Raw genomic sequence first — 17,091 nt, 5'->3', positions numbered from 1 at the left:
TAGCCATAATCCTGATGAATTATCCCTACAGAAAAAGTGCTGTATTAGAAGATCACCAAAGGCTATCAGAAGTGATGTTGTGTGATCCAGCACAGGAAAACAAAACAAAGTAAAACAGTTTACACAAAAGTGAGTCTTTCACACACACAGTATCTGTGGAAGGTATTGTGGTACGAAGCTGGCTTTCTAGGTCTGGGTCAGTCTGGCCCTATCATCAGGCAAGATGTGGTTGCCAACTTCTTGCACATGTGGAGGTACTACTAAGGGGTTGGCCTGGCCTGGCTAGCCTGATCTCGTCAGTTCTTGGAAGCTAAGCAGGGTTGGCCGTGGTTATTACTTGGATAGGAGACCACCTAGGAAGACCATGCTATGCAAGGCTATGCAAGGCTCCACCAGTCTCTTGCCTTCAAAACCCCAGCAGGGGTTGACGTATGTCTAATACAACTTGATGGCACTTTACATACACATTAAGGGGTTGTGTTTCCAAACATTCAATTCCATTAATGGGGGAAACGGTCTTGACCTGGAGCCCTATCTCGTCAGATCTTGGAAGCTAATTAGGGTCAGCCCTGTTTAGTACTTGGATGAGAGACCATCAAGGAAGTCCAGGGTCACTACGCAGAGGCAAGCAACGGCAAGCCACCTCTATTTGTCTCCTTCTTTGAAAATCTATGTTGAGTCGCCATAAGTTGGCTGCAACAGGATGGCAGTTTACACACACACAATGGTGGCGCCTTCCTCCGGTGCCAGGAAACTAGGGGCCAAGCTAGAAGTGACGAATGGCACTTGAATGACAAGTGAACAGACTCACATGTATTCCTCCTTGTTCACTTGTGCTCCACTCGACATGATCAAGTGGAGTGCAAGTGGAGTGCAAGTGAACAGGGAGGAATACATGTGAGTCTGTTCACTTGCCATTCAAGTGTAATTGGTCACTGCTAGCTTGGCCCTTACTCTGTAGAGGAGGCAGATTCCACTGAACACGTGAAACTGTCTTTTACACTGAATAAGACCACTGGTCCTTCATGGACAGTATTGTCTACTTTAACTGGTAGCAGTTCTCCAGGACCCCAGATGGAAGTCTTTCATATCACCAACCACCTGGTCCTTTTTAACCGGAGGTACCGAGAGTGAACCTGGGCCCTTCCGCAAGCCGAGCAGATGCTCCACCACTAAACCATGGCACTTCCCTAAAGAGGAGGCTCCTTGCATCGGCGGAAATTTCTTTCCCTCAGAGAAGATGACATTGCTGGCAAAATGGAAACTTTGGATCCAACAGATGGGCTGCACAGTATTGATTATACAGGCCTAGTTTTCCTAACTTACAACATGCTTGTCTCCCACCATTCCCACTCTGGAGATGAACTTTACTTGCCAGCTTCCCTTTACAGCTTTATTCAGCTGTATTAATTGAAACGGACAGCAGATGCCTCTTTGTGTCTGTCAATATTGATACGGTTTATTGTTTTAACATAAATTGTATTTGTGTATTTTTTAATACTGTTGTGACCCGCCCAGAGCCTGCTTGAGGGGAGGGCAGACTATAAATCGAATAAATGAAAGTAAATGAAATTGTGGTGTTGACCTATCCCAGGTCTGTCTCACTACAAACTGTCAGTTGGGGCTCACACTGCATGCTCCTCGATACAGATATTTCCTTCTCACAAAAGACCAGGTGCCAGGGAAGTGACATGAATTTTCTGTGTGGAAGAAACTAGTCAGTCAAGGAGAGGTAATGTGGTGTGTAGTGGTGAAACTGCTAGACTAGGAACTGGGAGGCTTGGTTTCGAATCAATGCACTATGGATACTTGCTTTGGGCCAGTCACACACACTCAGCCTAACCTACCTCACCGGGTTGTTTTGAGGATGAAATGGAGGAGAAGAGAATGACGTAAGTTGCTTTGACCGGAGGCCAAGTCTACAACCTAAGAACTTTTTTTTAACAAACTTTATTTTCTGTTTTCATAAACCTAAGAACGAGTGATTCCGCACACGTTGGATAATGCACTTCCAATCCTCTTTATAGATCATTTGGAACGGATTGTTTTGTGTGCGGAACAAAAAATCCACCTCAAATGATTGATAAAGTGCATTAAAAGTGCATTATCCAACGTGTGTGGAATCAGCCAACTTTAATGTTTAAAGAACCACGGTAGGATCAGTGCCACAGCTCAGCCGGGGTGCCCATTCTCTCTCTCCTTCCCTCTTCCTACACTGCCCCGCCTCCTGCTGCCTCCCTAAACCTGAAACACTCCTGAAATTTCAGCAGAAAAATGTCCCCCTCCCCCCAAAAATTACGGGAGAGTTTTGGTTCATTTCAGATATTCCTGATCCTGACCCCAAATGAAGCAGGCAATTTTGATTCAGGAATATGTGAACGTGCACCTCTATTTTGTAATGTTAATTTCTTTTACAATACAATCCTAAGCACGCTCTTCTAAACCTATTGGCCTCAATGGATTTACAAAGGTGTAGCTTTGCTTTGCATTGTACTGTACCCCTCTGTCTCTGCTACTTTGAATTTTAAATAGAAAAAGAAGGGTCAACGTTTTTTTAAAAAATAAATCCTGATTTATTGCTCTCGATTACTCCGCATTTCTAGAGAATGTTTCCTATATAATGCCTGCTGGAAAGACTGGGAGATGATCAGCGCATGGCAGAGTGCCACCAGCACATAATGTTCCTCACTGGTTCCAAATATGCACAGAAATGAAACTAGTTTCCCAAACTTTCTGCATGCGACAGATACTTGGAATTCCACATGTTTCTCTGCTACAGCCAAAAGCACTGGGGTGCCTCCTCGCTGGAGCGCTTGGGCTTCTATTCAAATAAAGCAGGGAGGCTATCAATTTCGGTGCTTGCTCCCACCTGCGGTGCATTGCAGCCTTTGTATATTGACTTCCAGAGCATGCTCCCCTTTCTGCATCTAAGTCACATGGATTTCAAACAGAGCCATGAGCAAACTGCTCATTAAAACTGAATACCACTGTGTTTTTTTGCATATGTATACGTATTTGATGTGCCTTTTGAAGAAAGTTAGAGGGCTTGAGATTATAGGGGAGGAATGGAGCTGGTGGTTGTAGCTGTTTCAAAGTTAAATCATTCCTGCCTCGTGTTCTTTTCTTTTGTGTTTTAAATGATGCTCGACATAGTTCGTTTTTGTAATGCGATTAGTTGTCTGGCAGGGTATTAACACCTTCACACAGGTTTCCTGTTATTTAATTTTAAATATACAGCCAGCATCCGTATGTTGTAAATTAGGAAGAACTCCTATGTAATTTGCACACCTGGATATAATTTTAATGCTAGAGGAGGAATTCAGAAAAGGTGTTAGGGGCTGGATGCACCCGACATTTCTGCACTAATGAGATTTGCGCAAGTGCATAAACTTTCTCTTGCACCGCACTGTCTCATATTAGGGAGTCAGGCTGTTTCCACGCAGAAATCGTTCTTCAATTCAGTACCAAGTGACAGTGCTGAGTTTTTTGGGGGATCTAACATGCTCCACTTGTTCTTTCCTCATCCTCTGTATGGTCTTTCTGCAATCTTTTTGAGAGCCAGTTTGGTGTAGTGGTTAAGAGCGGCAGGATTCCAATCCGGAGAACCGGGTTTGATTCCCCACTCCTCTGCTTGAAGCCAGCTGGGTGACCTTGGGTCAGTCTCAGCTCTCTTGGAGCTCTCTCAGCCCCACCCACCTACAGGGTGATTGTCGTGAGGATAATAATAACACACTTTGTAAACCGCTCTGAGTGTAGCATTAAGTTATCCTGAAGGGTGGCATATAAATCAAATGTTGTTATTATTATTATTATTATTATTGGGGATGAGTATAGTACAAGTGTGTAATCACACCATTTGGGTGAAAATCGTTTTCAACGGTTCCGTTCAATTGGCGCCATTTTCTTCTATCAGCCCCTTGTCACTGGGAGGCTTTTAATTTTTTGTATCATTATAAAACTTACTGATTTATTTAAAGCTGTCAAACAACTCTTCAGTGGCTCAACAGGGGAAAACTGCAGCTGATAGAGGAAGCTCTGTTACCACTGGACTATGCCTCTGTGAATGAAAAAGGAAGAATCCCAGCTTTGCACGTGCAGTCTTTGATGTTATATGTTTATGTTAAATAATGCTTTAAATAGGTTGTCATTCATTATGCATTTATTTACTAATTATCTGTGAACAGGTATGTCTTGGAATAAGTTCCCGTGGATATTTAAAAGGTAGCTGATGCAGCGTTTTAGCGTATCTCTGCAGTGTGCCTGAGCAGGGTGCTTGTTTTATGCTAATCCCATCTGTTTAAACCATGTGATACAAATAGTTTTCCAGTTTGAATCAGGGAACTATCCTACAGGGAAAGGGCTGAGTTCTCCTCAGTAATCTTTTCTTCGTTCCTGGGAGTGTTTGGTACAGCACATGTGAGCCTTGCAGGCAGGGCTTTTTTTCAGCAGGAATGCAGTGGAACAGAGTTCCGGCACCTCTTGAAAATGGTCACATGGCCAGTGGCCCCACCCCCTGATCTCCAGACAGAGGGGAGTTTAGATTGCCCTCCGCGCTGCATGGCCCCACCCTCTGCATGGCCCCACCCTCTGCGATCAGGGGGCGGGGCCACCGGCCATGTGACCATTTTCGCCACGGGCGATTTAAACTTTAAAAAACTCCCCCCTTGTTCCAGCTGACTCAAAGTGACGTCATTGTGCGGTCCTGAGTTTCACCATCTCTTTTCCCAGAAAAAAAGCCCTGCTTACAGGTAAACATGCAGTTCATATTGCTCCTTTGCCCAGTTGCACACCTAACAGGGACTGTTGTGTATCAGCACAGAGGCTTCATGCTTTGAGCATGTAAGTTTCCTGGAGGAAAAGTGTGCGCCATTTCCAGAAATGCTTTTACTTCTGCCACTTGTATACTACATTGCCAATGTGAGAGTACAGTAACATGCTATTGGCTGGATCCCCGGGAAATTCCCTTATGTGCAACATCCCTGCACTAGCAGAAGCACTACAACTATTCCTGCCTGCTTCTGCTAAATAAAACTACATACCCACTGTCTATTCCACATGTGTAAGGCATAACTCAAGAATTCCTTTTGAAGCAAACTAGATAAAATCATGCATTGTACATGCCATCGCTCTATATGCACATTGTTATTTTGTTAAAAAAATCTATTTGAACAGCTCTGTGTTTCTGCATGAGATACTGCTTGAGCAAATGGAACTGTGCTAAACATATAATCCTTTCAGGTCACGCATTGCTGGATCTGACCCACCGTGCATGTGTAAGGGGGCGGGAAACAATGTCATTTCTGGTTGTGTCTAGAAGTGATGACACAACACTAGGAATTCCCCAAATCCCTAAGCTTTTGCTGGGGGAAATTTCTAGAGCATTATGATGTCACTTCCGGGTACAACTGGAAGTGATGTCACAATGCAGTATGCCTTTGCCCCCCTTTGCTCTTGCTTGAATGAAGAGGCCAGCTTGGGGGGGGGGGTGTCCAGTTTTTAGCTTACACATGGCATTTTGTTTTTATAGGCAAGGTAAATGCTGAACTGTTCCTTCTTTTCCTCTCAGTAGCCTTAGCAACTTTCACATCTACGGCTACACAAAACTTAAGACTGCTTCTTATTAGCATTGTATTTTCCTCAGGCAATTTTCATCAAAGAAGCTGGCGATTCTTTCTAAAAAAAATTCAACGTTGTGCTAAAGAACAAGAGGTTAGAGAAAAACCTTAGAAATCACAAGATATTACCCCTGGCCTTGAGCTACCAAACGTGCATCTCATCAAAGGTTTCCTTGAATTTCATGGTCAAAGTGTTAAACTTCCTTTCAGGCGGTTAAATTAATAGCTGAAAGTTTCAAAGCTAAAAACACCATTTTGTTCCTTAGGATCCCCTACTATTAAGATCATATGGGGCAGATTCCACTTTTTGATCCACTCCTGCCGTTTTATTTTGACTGTTGTTTTAAAGGAGCTTGGGAAAAACATTTAAAATCAGCAGCTCTTTTCACTCCAGATCCTCCTGGCCGTATAAACAGTTCCTGATCAGGATCTGACTAGCTACTGGGGGAAGAGAGCCTTAGCGTTAGTGGCAGAACACATGATTTGCAATGTATTTATTTATTATATTAATATACTTCCTTGCACAAAGTTAACAAGAAGCCTCCATTCAAGGCACTGAGCAAACCCAGACATGTGGATACTGGGATGATTTCCCAAGTTCCTTCTGCTGCTGCTGCTGCGGCATTCAGAGGTAACACATTGTTCACTTCAGGGTTCCCTAACGTGATGCCCACGGGTGCCATGATGCCCGCAGGTACCCTTCTGGTGCCTGTCAAGGTTTTTTCTTTTTTTTTAATAAAGTAGAACATTTTTAGAAAGTAGAGGGGGCTTTTGCTCAGCAGGAGATTGGATTGGCTGTGCAGATTTTTTAAAAAGTTGCTTCAGCAACAGCACAGGGATCTTCGCTGCATTACTGTGTGTCTTCCCAGTGAATTTCAGGTTTAGGGATGTTGACGGCCAATTCAGAATTCATCCTCCGCTTGCAGTTTATCCTTTGTCATTTCCCCTCCTGAGATATTTATCTCCTTCTATGGCTACAAGTCTGGAAATAAACCCTACAGAAAGAAAAAACATGAGTAGTGGGGAACTGTCAAGGATTTGGAAGGATCAGGAGTGTATCTGTGCCTGCTCTTTGCTCTTAATTATTCTGAGCTTTTCCCAAGGGGCTCAAGGCACCTTTCCTCAAGCTGAAGTTACCACTCCAACCCAGTGGTACTCATTCTGCAGCTCGTGGACTGCCATATCTGCAATTAGGATTGCCGGGTCCCCTTACCTTCTCGAAGGCACATGTACCCTGTCTCCCTAGCAGGGCATGTGTATGTACAATGGGAGAACAAGTGTAAGATCTTTCCCTTGATCCTACTTGTGTAAGATGTCTTGTGTAGAGAGGCTCATGGTTGTGGGCCTCCTAGTACACACAATCATAACCTCTGAAAAGGGCCAATATCTCAAAGCCAACTGCCCCCTCCAAAATTAAGTATGATAAAATGGAGCCTCCTTTTATAAACAGTAGAGGCATTGATCAATTTGGCAAGGGCCATCATTTAAATGGGGTAGTAGGAAATTAGTAAATATCATTAGGTTGATTTTTTTTTGCTAGAACAGTAATAATAGAATGCAGATCTGTGCTCCCACATGACTTATAACTGTACTCAAGGCAAGCCTTCCTAACAATCCATTTTATTCCTTTATACAGAACAGTTATAACATTATGTTTAATAACTTCCTCTTTTAAAAAAACATGTTTGTTTCTTGGGAGCAAATTATTGGGTATATAATGAAACAAGTTAAAATGTTCTTTCTTGCTGGATAAAATGTACATGTTAAAAAATGTATATTGCTTGCGTCTCTGAATATATCTGGAGTCTGAGGGGAGTGGGAAAGAGATGAATACTGCTGGGTGGGATGAATGGCTAATTTATCAGCAGAGAGTTTCGTTTCATTCTTGTAGCTTTTGTTAGGAACAAAGCTAAGGTGTGTGCTTGTGATCCATCTAGAGTATTGGGTAACCACATGCAACAAATAGAAATATTGAAGCATCTATAATTAGAATTCACTTAATGAGTCTTCAAAACCATAGCTTACCTAATGCTATGCAAATTTAATTGGAAGTGAGTCAGTTCCATTATGTTGACTAGGACTTCTATCTAACTTTGCATTGGATTGCAACTAGAGATGAGCACAAACCAAAATATGAACCAAAGTTTGTCACGAACTGGTCTGTTTTCAGTTCGCAAACTGGTGGTTCATCAGAGGGCATTTCTAACGAACCACGACGAACTGCTATGATTTTTAGGGCAGTTTATTTGGTTCGTTTTTCAGTTCGTCACTGCAGACAGCCTAGCACCGATCAATCAGTTTCCTAGGCAATTGGGGGGGGGGATTAGCTTTCTACAGACCTTCTGCTGCCCTGGAAGTGATGTATTCACAAACCAAACAAACTGGTTCATGAACCGGGCAATTTCATGCTGGCTCATGGATCATGAAACACGATGAACCACGAACTGTAACGAACCGCCATTTTCCTTGATTGTGCCTGCCTCTAATTGCAACCTTAGTCTTTCTATGGTCAAATCTTGCCCTCAGTTGTGCACAGGCAAATCCCAATGATATCAACACCCCACTGTTATCAACATAAGAAACTAGGCACAGGATTACAGCCCTAGTTAGCAAAGCAGATTTCCTCTACAGGTATAAAGAATTGTTTTCCATATTTTTTCTCTAGCATTTTTTCTCTGTTTTAAGTTTTCATCCTTTTATTTTCATCAGATTGGCAATGGTTCATATTTTCATGACTTCCTTTAATCTGCTGCAGGGATACGAAGAACTGTGCACCTGGTTCTGTTCACCCAAGGGAGCACTGGGGTTGTGTTTTTCAATCAGCAGCTCTTTGTTCTGCTTGGAAGATCATTTTGGAAGCAGAGAATACTTTTTAATGCTCTATGTGACATGGCAAGGGAATGGGATTTATTAACAGTAGATCCCATGCCTTTGCCATGTCACAAGTCCAAAATCCCACTGAGTAGGCCCAAATCCTTGATCGTATGCCAAACATGCACCAAGCAGAGTTCTTTGGATCCTAACTACAGTACCAGAAGCCATGTCTGCACAAAGAAAGTGAAAGTTAAACGAAGCCTTCTCTGCATCACTTAAGCCAGTATTACCTCCTATTCACGACACCACAGTCCTTCATCTCTGACAGTTATCTCTTGAGTACCTGTTTTTAATTTTGAAAAAAAAAAGGCTATCTCAGCTGTATTCTTTGAAGATGACAGATGAATTCTGTAGTCCAATTTTAATTTTTAAAATTAAATTGTTCCAGAGGGGCTAGCTGAGTTTGTCGCAGCAAAAAATAATTGGGAGTTTAGCGAGCACTTTAAAATAATGCTTTCACACATGCTGAATAATACACTTTCCATCCACTATCAATGCACTTTACTGATTGACGGCAAGCTGATTTTCCTGTTTTACACAGTAAAATCCAGTTGCAAAATGCATTGAAAGTGCAAGCAGTGTGAAAGCAGCTGAAGATGAGCAAGATTTTATTCCAGCACAAACTTTTATGGACTATAGTCCAGTTCTTCAGATTTAAAGCAGTGGATCCTCACTAGACAAACATTTAACTTAATACTATTTAGACAGGGCATAAATGGGTTGCTGGCAAGCAATGCTGAAACGGGGCATTTCCCCACACTCCATTTATTCCTGATTTTCTTAGTCTATCCCCAACCATTGGAATTGATTTGCATGTGGCTCTTCTGCACATCTGTCCTCCCTTTGCATTTTTACAGTTGTGGAGACAGTTTATTTGCCTTAAATAATCAGGATTTTCAACTGAGGGTCCTGTTGTCATTGGTGGCATCACCAGTGCCGTTACAGCATCCTCTCCTTCCCCCTTCTTTTTTGCACATGCTTACATCTATAGATTGATACAAGGACTGATTTTTTTAAAAAGTTTGAGAATGAACATGTAGAGAAGTCTTTGCACTGGGAAATAGTAAAGAGTCCTGTTAGGACTCCTTTCTTCTCTTGGGTAGATTTTACCTTTAATCTTTTCCTTACACCCTCTGGGTAGATTGCTGCCACCAGGAATATTATATTCCAAGATATTTTATTTAAATTTTCCCTTTGGTAACGTGCCTAAGCGTCAGGCTCCTTTGTGGTTCTATGTGGCCCTGAGGATAGGAATGGGATATAGCAATGACAGCTACTCTGGGATATAACAAAAACAAAATAAACTTTTATTTTTTCAAGAACCAACCAATCATATCACTCCCTCATCCCTCTCTTTCACCCCTACTCTTCACCGATCTCACACCAAGCATTTAAAGATACATGCACACATTTACTTGAAATCATTACAAGTCCAGTAGCACCTTTAAGACTAATCAACTTTATTGTAGCATAAGCTTTTGAGAACCACCGTTCTCTTCGTCAGATGCATGGAGGGTATGAAGAAACTGGCCAGAGGGTATGAAGAAACCCTCTGGGTGCTACTGGACTCTTTACTATTTTGCGACTACAGACCAACATGGCTAACTCCTCTGGATCTTTACAAAGGGAAGCCTGTGACTGCCCTCGGCCATGTGTTCTGCCCACATGCTATGGCCTATATGCAAGTTTCTGATTATTTATCTGAAGTAGTCTATGTATAAGGCACCTGGACTATTTTAATGACTGTTTTAAGAGTGTTATTGATTTTATAGTAAGTCTGTAGCCCCTTCTCCTGCAAAGAGGTAAGAGAAAAGGGGCTAGAGACTTACTTTCATAAAAAAATGAAAGCTGAGAATTCAGAGAACCTGTTGCACTTATTATTATAATAGTAGGTTGATCTATTGATGTGAAATTGATGATTACAAAAAAGATCAAAACAAAATCAGGAATGGAGGAAAGGAGAACAGCGGGAGTGGTTTGACGATGATGAACTTCAATCATCAAAAAACGGTTGGGGGTGTGTGGGAATGGGTGGGACCCCAGGAAGTCAAAGTAAGAGAGACCTCCATTGCTACTGGGTAGTATGAGCTGATGGACTGTTCCCGTGGGGAGTCATCTCAATGGAGGGTAGCATGGGCTTTCTAGGGAGTGAGAGCACCGATTTCCCCTTCCAGACATTTCTGAAGAAGAGCAAACGACTTGCCATTCTTGTGTCAGCAGGTAATACACAACGGGGGACATTCTCGTCACTCAAAACCAGATGTCTGAATTCTGTAATTTTGGAGAGTTTCCAAATTTCAGAGTTGGAAAGATTTTCACTTGAGTTGCAAATTTAACTAACTAGCTAAACCTCTTTTGAGGTTACATTATGGATGTGTGATTCCATTTACATCCTTAAACTGCAATCCATAGTAGCTGCTTATGCCCAACTAAAAGATACGTACACACAGTGGAACTGTATATCCTCCCCAGATTTCCTCAGCAACTCTCACTCCAAAGAGGCAATATGCCGCTTTTTAGGCTGGAAGGGTGATTGTTTCTGCAGGAATGAGGGCTGCTACAGAGAAAATGTTCCTTACTTGAATGGGGCTATGCAGATGCAGTTTGATTCTTCACGGCAGGAGGTTACCAGTTGCAAGGAGCATGGTTAGCCTCCGAAGCAATGATGTGGCCAAGTGTACACATTTGCTTCTTGCAATCACAAGTGGACAGAATACCATCAGCATTTCCAAAGCTTTGACGGTTGGTACGCAGACATACTCGAAACCAATCCCCGTTCCTGCCTGTCCTCAAGCCCAAATTATAGAAATAAAATGCATTCCACCACAATTAAGTTTTCCATATTATAGAGTAATGATGCTTACAAGAAATCTGCAAATTTAGCTAGACTCGTTATTATGGAACGAGAGGTTTCGATCTGTGAAAGAACTTTGGATTCTCCATTATAGGTTCTGCCCTGATAAACATTTCTAGTAACAAAGAACCCCAAATCCAGGTAAAAATCTGGCACAGGAAGTTTTGTAAACATCAAAATTATTATCTCCTTAATATAAAGGGTGATGCAAGAACTAATAGACCAGTGGCCACAGAGAGATATTAGAATAACAACATTCGATTTATATACCACCCTTCAGGACAACTTAACTTAAAAAGTATGTCATTATCCCTACAACAACAGTCACCCTGTGAGGTGAATGGGGCTGAGGGAGCTCCAAGAAGCTGTGACTGACCCAAGGTCACCCAGCTGGTTTTAAGCAGAGAAGCAGGGAATCAAACCCAGGCTGTTTCCACACTGCTTACCTTGTTCTGGAAAACAGCAAAATCTCACGCGAAGTTGCACGAGAAGACGCTGTTATTGCGTCTTCTCGTGCGATAACAGCGTCTTCTCACGAGATTTCGCTGTTTTCCAGAACAAGGTAAACGGCCCCAGTTCTCCAGATTAGAGTCCTGCTGCTCTTAACCACTACACCTAATTGGCTTTGCCCTTATGGCTAAGAGGAGATGTGTTATGGTGTTGCCCAGTCACTATGTAAACTCTCAGTTCCTTTCCAATTGTGCATGTAGTTCAGTCCAAAAGGACCATTTCAGGTTGGCAAAAACAGCTCCAGGGAAAAATCTAACACCCCTCTCCCTGCCCATTATGGCCTCGATCTGAATCAGGTGCCCATGTACTTGAAAAATAAAGTTTTAAAAAAAGAATCTCTGGGCACTCTAAAGATGGAACTTCCAGCACACGTCTGGCCTAGGCTCTTAACCCCTTCTGAGGGCCAAGCTACAAGTGACGAATGACACTTGAACAGCAAGTGGATTGAGTGGAGAGCAAGTGAACAGGGAGAAATACACTTGCCGTTCAAGTGTCATTCGTCACTTGTAGCTTCGCCCTCAGTGACACACCAACTCAGTGTAGTGTAGAAATAACAGGATGTCCCTCGTTGTGAGAGTTGTGCTGACAGTGGAAAAGACAAGACTGGCAAGTCTGACTCCATGGAGGAAAAAAGGTTACCAAAACATTCATACATCCTTTCTGCAGCATTAGATAACTGACAAAAATAAGCTTCCATAATGGGTTTTCAAGAGCAAGTAGCAATCTCTTCCACTTGTACCACAGTGCTGAAATCCTATATGGGTTACAGTGAACTCAGCTCAATATTATGTAAAACTCATGCTTCATTAATTCTTGGACATCTTCTTATTTCTTGGTCATAAATCCTACTACCTTGTATTACAAACGGCTATAAAACTCACAGATAAAAGATAATTTATGCTCAGTGTACAGAGCCTAATGTTTCCGTACTCCCGGCAGAAAATGAGAAAGTGGGTATGTGAAACCTTAAGCTATTCATTCTGGCAGTGGCTAGCTCTGATAAACATCGCTCTGGAGGGATGGATGTTCTTCAAAGGAGGTTTAGCCTAATAGTAATTGACGTTAGCCGAAATTCGAGCATAAAAGGGTATGGATTATTGCATAAAGGCTCTTGCACATAAAAAGCAATTATACCTTATTAATGATACATTTTCACCAGTCCAAATATTACCGTGGTTATTATTTAGCGAAGCCATTATCGCATAATTCTGCTTTTAAAATTGTAGAATAGGTGGCTGAGCGCATTTTGAGTTCCTTCAAAGGGAATGTTCACTGGTGGGGCTGCTGGGGCTGTACACATACACAGAGACACACACACAGACACACACAGAAAGTGTGAATTTCCTTTCTTGTAGAATTTCCACCCAGTGGCACCTTAGAGACCAACAAGATTTTCAGCTCTGACTCATGGAAGCTTACACTCTGAAAATCTTGTTGGTCTCTAAGGTGCCACGGGGTGAAAATCCCGCTGTTCTACTCCAGATCAACATGGCTATCCACCTAACTTTCCTTTCTTGAGAACATGAGATGGAGAGGACCATCCACCCCAACTGCTGCTCTTCATTAAGTAGGAGATCACCTGAACCTTTTAAAAAAGTCAATAAACAGGTTTGTGGGACATTACAGGAAAAACTGTTCTTGAAATGTACTACCCCGAGGCTAAAGTACAGGATTGAATGACTGAATGCTCTGGTTTACTCTATTAACAGTGCAATCCTAAGAACAGTTTCCTGGGAGTAAGCCCCAGTGAACAGAGGTGAGGAGGATTCTGAGTAGACCTGCTTAAGATGGTAATGTTGAACAACTTCCTGCTGGTTAAAAAAAAATGAATGCCATGAATGAGGGTTCCAGTTAAACCTAAGGAAACGCTGGTCCGTGAGGGCAAATGGGACACTGCCCCACCAAGCTTGGCTGACTTATGGCTTGCCAACCTCCAGGGGTGTTCTGGGGATCTTCCAGAATTACAAGTGATCTCAGATAACAGGAATCGGTTCCCCTGGAGAAAATGGCTACTTTAGATGGCATTACAACCTGCTGAGATCCCTCCCCTCCCCAAACCCCACCCTCCCTGGGCTCCACCTCTAAAATCTTTAGGAATTTCCTTGGGAACCCAAGCTGTTCCCCAACCCCCACAGGCCCGCCTCCTTATTGACCAGCTTTGAAACTTCATTTCTCACCTGTACAACAGGGTATTTCCTAATATTCTGTCTTCTCTATGTCCCTTTGTCATATATTTCTGTTGAGCCTCAACATCAAGCCTGGGCAACTTGTGACTGTCACTGTGACAACCTCCTAGCCTTTTGCTTTTGAACTTCCTGGAATGGAACAAAACCAGGAAGCCTGTTGGGCTTCTAGTGGACTACCATATGCAGTTGGTGGTCTGTGCTTGGCTTGGTGGGTCGTACAGTCCGACATGTCAGCAAACACGGCAGTTGCACGGAACCATTTTCTTGCGCAGCTATCATGTATATCTTACAATGACAACCACAGTATTGGATTAGGTGAAGAGAGAAATGAGTCCAAATCATTATTCTGAAATAAAATTCATTGGATGCTAGTCTCTCTCACCCTAAATTACTTGACCGGGTCATTGTAAGGCATAATGGAAGAACTATATATACTGTCCAGAGGGCATTAGTGGAAGGCCGGGATAAAAACATGTTATATAATTTAGGTAAGCTGCTAAATTCAGTCAACCAATTTCCTCCATTTGTGTTCCTCCCTCTGAAACCTCTAAGACAAGAAGTATTCTCCTAAATAAAGAATAATAATTGGGGGTTGGTGGTGGGGGAGAACAACAACCAATATGAGAGTTCCCCATTAGCGACTTACCAACTGAATAAAGCGGAGGAGGGTAAACGTGATTCAAGTAAGCTTTCCAAAATTAAAGAGTAATATATAACATATAATTATTAATAACGAGGCAGAGCAGGCTGGTAAAAATGGTTGGCGGTTTCATTAGTGCTTCAAATGATCTCATTGCACAAACTTTTCAGCCTGCTCTTTGAAAACTCAGATGCCTTGACCCGGTTATGCAATACATTTTGCGTACTGAATTGGGCACTGCTAATGTATTGAATGATTCTAAAAGATTCTAAAGTAGCCTTCCCCAAACTCATCTAAACTTAATTTACAGGCTCAAAGAGTGCGCAAACTATTTGCATGACACCAGCTCCTCAATTTCTGGTAGTAATGCTTTCTTTACGGAATCAGTGGTGGAGGGCAAACGCCCCACCTTCTCCTTGCTAGGTGGTATCTCAGGCAAAACCCTTCAGGAAGATGCATTTGCGGGCGGGGGGGGGGGGTTAGCACATTTATATAATTAGAGAGCCAAATAATGTCAAAATATGGAGCAAGCGATCAACGAAGAGCCAGTATACGAATGCTGATTTGCATAATCGAAAATATACAGCTTATCATTACTGATAATTAACATGTTCATTAATAATCCATACATTTTCTGCCATCCAAATCCTGGCTGTTGTGAGCCCTTTATTAGAAAATGGCACGCAACAAAGTCTCACAGTATTCCATAAATACAGACAGGAGCACCTTGAGTGATTGTTTTAGTACGCTGGCATAAATCTGTACATGGCTCGCACAAGCAATTGTCCACCGCTATCATTTCTAATATATTGTCGAAGGCTTTCATGGCCGGAGAATGATGGTTGTTGTGGATTTTCCGGGCTGTATGGCCGTGGTCTTGGCATTGTAGTTCCTGACGTTTCGCCAGCAGCTGTGACTGGCATCTTCAAAGGTGTAGCACCAAACAGGATGCACTCTTACAGGATGACTCAGCCCAAACCCACCTTCCTGAGTAGATATAAATTACCTGCCAACATCTTCTCCACACATTGACACTGAGAGATCTCTGTCTTTTGGTGCTACACCTCTGAAGATGCCAGTCACAGCTGCTGGCGAAACGTCAGGAACTACAATGCCAAGACCACAGCTATACAGCCCAGAAAATCCACAACAGCTATCATTTCCCTTTCTGTAAAGCATCTCTAAGAAACCCTCTAAAAATATTTGCATGCCATTTCCTTCATGGAGTGGTTATTTTAACATCTCACCTACCCCTCCAATATATGTTAACTTTAGGATTCACTTTTTGTTGTGAAAGAGCCATATTTGGCCCTTCAGTGCTGAGCCACAGTTGGCTCTAGAGCCATAGCTTGTAGACCCCTGGGTTAGCTATGTACAATACAGTGAATTCCTTGGAGGAAGGATGGAACACAAATATAATTGATGGTAAAGAATTTGGCCCAGGGTCCTCCTTGCTGATCTTTATCTCATTACCTTTTCTCTCAAATGAGAGCACAGCCAGAGTACTAATACTTGCCATCAAAATATATTTTAAAAACACATTTTAACACAGAAGGGACCAAAAGGGTTCCACAAGTGGTTCAGTGTATGAAACGGGGATGCTCGAGTGTGCAGTGCTGAATATATACAGCTTCCTCCCTAAAACTTGCACAAAGTTTTGCCTCTGACCTCTTAGCCAGGGATCAGAAAGAAGCTTAGGGCTTAACTACTGCACACATTTCCCCCACATGAGTCAATGTTCTAGGAGTTCATGCCTCCCAAGCGCATGTTGGCCTGATGGGCATTGGGACTACAGCACGCAGGGACAGAAGGCTTAAGTCTCCCCAGCACCATTTTACTTACCAGAAATGGACTCAGGAGAATTACTTGTCCCATGCGGGGAGGGGCTCTTCATATTTGATGACGTACATACAGGATTCTCCATAGTGTCCCTCCTTTTTGCCATTTTCCAACCTGAAGTGGCCTAGAGAGACGTGCTGGTTTCCTCATTGGGTGGAATGCCCAAAGAGGCAAATAATGCCCCTCAGGGGGAATTCTAGTAGGGATCATATGATAAGAGGGCCAACCTGTTCCTGGAAGGCATAAATCCCCAGAATACCAGCCCAGGAGATCCTCAGGAAAACGTAATGCGTAGTCCTGAAGACGCAAGCAGAAAAGTAAGTTTGACCATACTAAAACCATCCCACTCCTTCTCTGCGTCCCCTGCTTGTGGCAAAACCACATACCGGTATCTCATACATACATGTATGCCACACAACACATTGTTAATTTTAAAGTAAGGAATAAATAGAAAAGGAAGGTAATTTTGGATTCTATTTATTTGGAGCCAAGCAATTTTGAAGTCTACTGATTTCAGCAGAGGCATTAAGCACAGGCTTAAATCTCTTGCCTAGAAACGAAAAGACCTAAATT

General features: G+C 42.6%; 1 protein-coding gene across 1 annotated transcript in view; it reads right to left on the bottom strand.

The window, feature by feature from the left end:
* The window catches only part of TPK1 (thiamin pyrophosphokinase 1), a 771,984-nt gene that overhangs the window by 458,571 nt on the left and 296,322 nt on the right, over nt 1-17,091 (bottom strand). The window lies entirely within an intron of this gene.

This window comes from Eublepharis macularius, chromosome 11 (genome assembly GCF_028583425.1).
Source record: "Eublepharis macularius isolate TG4126 chromosome 11, MPM_Emac_v1.0, whole genome shotgun sequence".
Taxonomy (NCBI): domain Eukaryota; kingdom Metazoa; phylum Chordata; class Lepidosauria; order Squamata; family Eublepharidae; genus Eublepharis; species Eublepharis macularius.
Note: the sequence above shows the minus strand (reverse complement) of the source record. Positions and strands in the feature narration are given on the sequence as shown.